Here is a 6492-nt window from a genome sequence, read left to right on the forward strand (position 1 = left end):
TTCTGTTTCTTCCCCCTTCCTTTTGTTTTTTCCAATAATTTATATAGATTTTTCTTTTCCCACCTATTTCCATTATTTTTAAATATTTTTAAATCTTTTATGCTCCCCCCACCCCCACTAGAGCTATACCTTGAGTGCCCTACCATCCATTCCTAATTAGCACATTTGTTTAGATAGTATCACCAACTTCAACACCTCTGTGTTCTTTTGTCTGTGACATCTTTGGATTATGTGCTCCTATCACTGCTTGTTTGTCCCTACAACCACACCCCGCCCACCCCCAGCCCGTCCACTTCTCTCCCCCCCAACCAACCCCCCTACACCTTAAACCAGCTTATATTTCACCCCTCTCCTTGGATTCACCTAGTTCTGTCGAAGGGTCATGAGGACTCGAAACGTCAACTCTTTTCTTCTCCGCCGATGCTGCCAGACCTGCTGAGTTTTTCCAGGTAATTTTGTTTTTGCGATGTGAGGTATGTAGGCCACATGCCCCAAAGACTGGCAGATTGTATCGAACAGCATGTCCCTTCTGCTGTTCGCTACGGGCAAGATACAGAACGTACCCAACCAGCCCGCGCTTGCAAAACTCGAAACACAGTGTCCAACACTAGATGTGATTCTGTGACTGGGCAACACTTGCTAAATAATTGCCAGTGGGCTAAAAATTACACTGACGACCAATTTAAGATTGTCAGTCGGGGCTCGCAGTGTGACACGTTTGCGTGTACTGGAAGCTACATGTATTAATACACAGGACCCTGTTCTTTGCAGACAGAAAGAACATGTATACACATTGCGCCTGCTCCATCTAAACAAAATGTGACAGCCATTCGCTGACTCGTTCCTCAGGGCAGTGCCTTGGCCAATCACAGTGAAGTTGCCCGGTTTAAATTTCAAACGATGGTTGGCAGTTGACTGGGGGAGATGGTGGCATGTCGGTCATGCCGCTGGGCTCATAATCCAGAGATCCAGGCTAATGGTCTGATATCATGGGCTCAAATCCCAGACTGGCATTTGAATTCAGCTAATAAATCTGGGAGTGAATGCTAATGTCAGTAACAGTGACCACAAAACCAGCGTCAATTGTCATAAACAACCATCTGGTTCACTAATGTCCCTTTAGGGAAGGGAACTCTGGCCTACACGTGACTCCAGACCCAGACCCACAGAATTGTGGTTGACTCTGAAATGGCCAAGCAAGCCACCTGGTTCAAGGGCAATTAGGGACGGTAACCACCGCCCCCCCCCCCCACCCCAAGGATGTTAATTGTGCTGGAGGAGGTAGGATTGCCTGGTCAACGATGCCCACATACCGTGAAAGGGTAAAAAAATAAACTGTCAGTCACCATTCCCCATGGCAACACCTCCACCAATCAGAGCCCACTTGCCAACCAATCAGCACTCTCTTCTCATACAGAATAAGGTTATTGTTTCCCCTTGACTTTGGTATTCTTGCAATTGTCCTGATGAGTCCAAGATGATAAACTTCGACAAAATGTCTTTCCTTCAGCAAAACTCGAGTTCTGCGCTACCAATCAGCGGGGCAGCAGGGTGGGGGAGGGGTGGCAGGTGTCAACATTTCAATGCCCACAGGTACCCCTCACCAGCCTATGATGGCCTCCAGACACCTGAAATCACAAAATCTTCCGCTGGCTCCCGGTTTGGGAACACCCTGATTTCAAAATCCTCACCCTGTGTTCAAATCCAGCCATGGCCTCGCCCCCATTGTACTTCCGAAATCTCCTCCAGCCCCTAATACACAATGCTATTTACATTTTACATCCTGGGGGTTACCATTGACCAGAAACTGAACTGGACCAGCCATATAAATACTGTGGCTACAAGAGCAGGTCAGAGGTGGGAATCCTGCGGTGAGTAACTCACCTCCTGACTCCCCAAAGCCTGCCCACCATCTACAAGGCACAAGTCAGGAGTGTGATGGGATACTCCCCACTTGCCTGGATGAGTGCAGCTCCCACAACACTCAAGAAACCCAACACCATCCAGGACAAAGCAGCCCTGCTTGATCGGCACCACATCCATAAACATTCACTCCCTCCACCACCAACACACAGTAGCAGCAGTGTGTGTACCATCTACAAGATACACTGCAGCAACTCACCAAACCTCCTTAGGCCTTCCAAACCTGTGACCTCTACCATCTAGAAGGACAAGGGCAGCAGATAGATGGGAACACCACCACCTGGAAGTTCCCCTCCAAGTCACTCACCATCCTGACTTGGAAATATATCGGTCGTTCCTTCACTGTCGCTGGGTCAAAATCCTGGAACTCCCTCCCTAACAGCACTGTGGGTGTACCTACACCACATGGACTGCAGCGGTTCAAGAAGGCGGCTCACCACTACCTTCTCAAGGGCAACTAGGGATGGGTAATAAATGCTGGGCCCAGCCAGCGACACCCACATCCCCGTGAATGAACAATTAAAAACCCTTTGTGATCGCCGCTGTCTTCCAATTCTGGTTCCTTGAGCTCCCTCGGTTTTAATCACTCTGCCATTGGCGGCCATGCCTTCATCGGCTTGGACCCTCAGCTTTTGAATTCCCTCTGTCAACCTCTCCACCTTTCTCTCTCTCTCTCTCTCTCTCTTCCTTTAGGTTGTTCCTTAAAATTGTTCTCTTTTTCCCAAGCCTTTGGTCACCAGTCCTTAATATCCCTTTCCAGGTGAAGCAACAGTCCTTCTTTTAGTTTAGTATCCTGTGTTCACTGCATGGTCTCCCCTGCATGGGAGAGACCTAAAGGGGACTGGGGACCTCTACCAGGTCCCCAAGCTTCAGGTCACCAGGCATTTTAATTCTCCATCTCATTCTCACTCTGATCTCTATGTCCTCGACCTCCAACTCCATCCCCATGAGACTCAACATAGGTTCGAGGACCAGCACTTCAGCTTTTAATGAGGCACTTTACAGTGAGCTGCACTCCACATTCACGAGAAATCTCCTGACCCAGGAAGTGGTGAGAATGTGGAACTCGCTACCACAGGGAGGTGGTTGCGGTGATGGTGTAGATACAATTAGGGGGAAGCTAGATGAATGCATGAGGGAGAAAGAAATAGGAGGAAACGCTGGTAGGGTGAGATGAAGAAGGGCTGGGGGGAACTTGTGTGGTGCATAAACTCCAACATGGAGCAGATGGGCAGAAAGGCCTGCTCCTGTGCTGTAAATTTGATGTAATTCTATGTAATTAAATATAATTCTGCTCAGGTCTGTATAATCATTGTAATTATCAGTAAGCCTTTGTAATTCTGTGTATGATGGTGAATAATGGGAGAAAAGTATTCCACCTCAATAAATCTCAAACAGGCAATAGGACTCTGCAAAAACACATCAATGGCTGCGAAACACTTTGAGACATCCTGGTAAAGGCACTATATAAATGCAAGTCCTGCCCGTTGGGCCATTCAACGACAGCCTCTGTCTGCCCGTCAAATCAATGTAAAAAACTCTCAGGGTCACCATTTTGAAGAACAGGGAAGTTCACACCAGTGTCCTGGGGCCAATATTCATCCCTGAACCAACATGGTCAAAACAGATCGTCGTCTTTATCACATATTATGTGTGTGGGATCCTGCTGTGCACAGGTTGGCTCCTCTGCTTACAATGGCGACTATTCTTCAAGAACGCACTTCATTGGCTGTAAAGCATTTTGAGCCTGAGGTTCTGAAAGGTGCTATAGAAATGCAATTCTTTCTTTACTTAAAATGGACTCGGGTGGCTGCAAGAAAGAGCAATATTAAATGGTGTGGGGAGTGAGGGGGAGAGTGGGATTAGACTGGGTGGGATATTAAAGGGGATGGAGAGTGATGGAGAGAGTGGGTTTAGACTGGGGGGATATTAAAGGGGATGGAGAGTGAGGGGGAGTGTGGGATTAGATTGGGTGGGATACTAAAGGGGTGGGGAGTGATGGAGAGAGTAGGTTTAGCCTGGGTGGGATATTAAATGGTGTGGGGAGTGAGGGGGAGAGTAGGATTAGACTAGGTGGGGTACTAAAGGGTTTGGGGAGTGAAGGGGAGAGTGGGATTAGACTGGTTGGCTGCTGAAAAGGGAACACCAGCACAGAATCCGACACAGAGAGTTATGTGTCTGTTGCTGCAGCATTCCATGGGAACATGCTGTACCTGAGAATTAAGTCAAACTGTTTAGAGAGCCTCTGAACAAAGGCTGTAATGAGGAACTGTCAATTAGCAGCCAAATGTCAAGGGACATTATGCAAACAGCACACATTAATCCTCCCACTGTGAGTTTCACCTAACCACAGGCAGACTGTTCCTTCAATCGCTCCCTATTATTAAAGGATTAACCTTCTCACTGCCAACTCTATAAAGACTGCTCAACGATACGTAACCGCTCGTCAGAGTAACACCTTCCCAGCACCTACTCAACATAGTGTTTACAGCAATGACCGCTCTTCGAAAAGTACCTCATTGGCTGCAAAGGCGTCTTGGGATGGCCAGTGGTTGTGAAAGGCGCTATATAAATGCAAGTCTTTTCATCTTTTATTCCCGAGCGCCCCACTGAACTATATCGAGTTTACAGCACAGAAACAGGCCATTTGGCCCAGGATGATCCATTATTGGTCCACACGAGCCTCTTCCCAGCCCCACTTCATCTCACCCCATCAGCCTATCCTTCAATACCTTTCTCCCTCATGTGCTTATCCAGCTTCCCCTTAAATGTACCCACACTAGTCACCTCAACCACCACCCAGCGCTAGCAAGCTCCGCATCCTCTCTGGGTAAAGAGGTTCCTCCTGAATTCTCCCTTAGGTTCCACAGCGAACTTTTATCTTGGGAAGATCAAGGTAAAATACCGCGGGTGCTGGAAACCCAAAACAGAAAACAGAAAGTGCCGGAAAATCTCAGCAGGTCTGACGACCTCTGTGGAGAGAGAGAGAGAGAGAGAGAGAGACAGAGTTAACCTTTCGAGTCCGTACGACTCTGTATGACTGAAGAAGAGCCATATGGACTCGCAGCGTTAGCGCTGACTGTCTTGCAACACTGCAAAGCGTTGACTGAACACAGCGGCCATTTTGTGCGCCGCTATCAGCACCTCCTTTAGTCCTTATCGCTACCATTAACACCCCCTTTGTCCTTCTGTCCGTGACATCCCTGTCAATCTCTCCTTAGCCCTCATCTATCGCTGGACTTCTATCCTGCTTCACCTGTCCTTCACCAGCACCACCCCACCCCCCACCCCCACCCCCCCCGCAAACAGTATAAATGCCGTCACATTTCTACTTCTCCTCAGTTCTGTGGAACGGTCACACGGACTCGAAAAGTCAACTCTGTTCCTCTCTCCACAGACCTGTTGAGTTTTCCCAGCATTCCCTGTTTTTATTATAGCCCCCGTTATGTGATTAAGGTGGTTGCTGGGGGTAATCTGACAGGATTGACCGCGGGAGGACCGTTGCCCCGAGGTGGGGGGGGGGCACAAGGAGAATGCCTGCAGACGGGGTTATTGATGCCCGCCTAAAAGGTTAAGGGTGCATTTCTCATTGGCAGGGTGGGCAAAGAAGGCGTGGGCTGAGGCCCCGGGGGGGAGGTAACATAGCCCAGGCCTTGGACCATCTCCTCTAATGTCCCGGGTCCTTGGGTGATGAACTTCACACGCCGCTCAACCAAACCCCCACCCACTTTCCCTACACACACCACCCCCCCCCTCCCCCACCCCGCCTCCACACCCCGTTACCTTCCTTTACTTCATCCGAATGAAGACCCAGTTCCAGAGCATCGGTGAACCCCGGAGTTGATGAGGCGCTGTGGGGGGAGGGAGTTTCAGGATTTTGTCCTGGCTGCTCTCAAACCGATCTACCCTCTACGTGCTTGAGGAGGCGGTGGGTGTGGGGGGGCGGGTGCGGGGGGTGGGGTCCAACGCTCTCCTGGCTCTCCATGTCCGAAGTCCCACTAGCCCAACACACGCCCTGAGCTCGCTGGCCTACCTAGGCTCCCGACTCTGAGACATCACCTCCACTCCGAAACTCTCTCCCTACCCCTGCAACCTCCCCCATAGCCCCACAACACCCTCCGAGATCTCTGCGCCCGTCCAACTCTAGCCCCCCGCACTATTTTAATCCCTCCACCGTCGGCTGCCTGGCCCCCTAGGTTCTGGAGTTCCCTCCCCGAACCTCCCTTGCCTCTCTACCTCGCTCTCCTCCTTTGAGACTCTCCTTAAGAGGGGCTTTTCGCTCACCTACCCCGAATATCTCAGCCCCAAATTTTGCTTTCCAACGCTCTTGTGAGGCAACTTGAGGTATAAATACAAGATGCTATTGCTTCCCACCCCACCACCCCCCCCCCACCCCCCACAACTGCCTTAACGCTAATGGGATCGCGCTCTGCGCCCCCTTGCATTAATGACTATGCACCTCGGTACCTTTCCAGGTGGCGAACCTTGTCTGCTCAGAGTCCTTGAAGTTACCTGCGCTCGTGGATACACCTCTCACTAGCTCAGGTGCACAAACAGCCTGACATGGGA

General features: G+C 50.1%; 1 protein-coding gene across 3 annotated transcripts in view; it reads right to left on the reverse strand.

The window, feature by feature from the left end:
* ponzr6 (plac8 onzin related protein 6) overlaps positions 1–6492 on the reverse strand; it is a 36167-nt gene extending 29675 nt beyond the window's left edge. Inside the window, exon 1 of one of the 3 annotated variants that reach the window (XM_041178965.1) lies at positions 6391–6492. The gene's annotated coding sequence lies outside the window, so the exon portion shown is untranslated. Of the gene's footprint in view, positions 1–6382 lie in introns of all 3 variants that reach the window. The other 2 variants (XM_041178967.1, XM_041178968.1) reach the window with 2 other exon arrangements.

This window comes from Carcharodon carcharias, chromosome 33 (genome assembly GCF_017639515.1).
Source record: "Carcharodon carcharias isolate sCarCar2 chromosome 33, sCarCar2.pri, whole genome shotgun sequence".
Classification (NCBI taxonomy): domain Eukaryota; kingdom Metazoa; phylum Chordata; class Chondrichthyes; order Lamniformes; family Lamnidae; genus Carcharodon; species Carcharodon carcharias.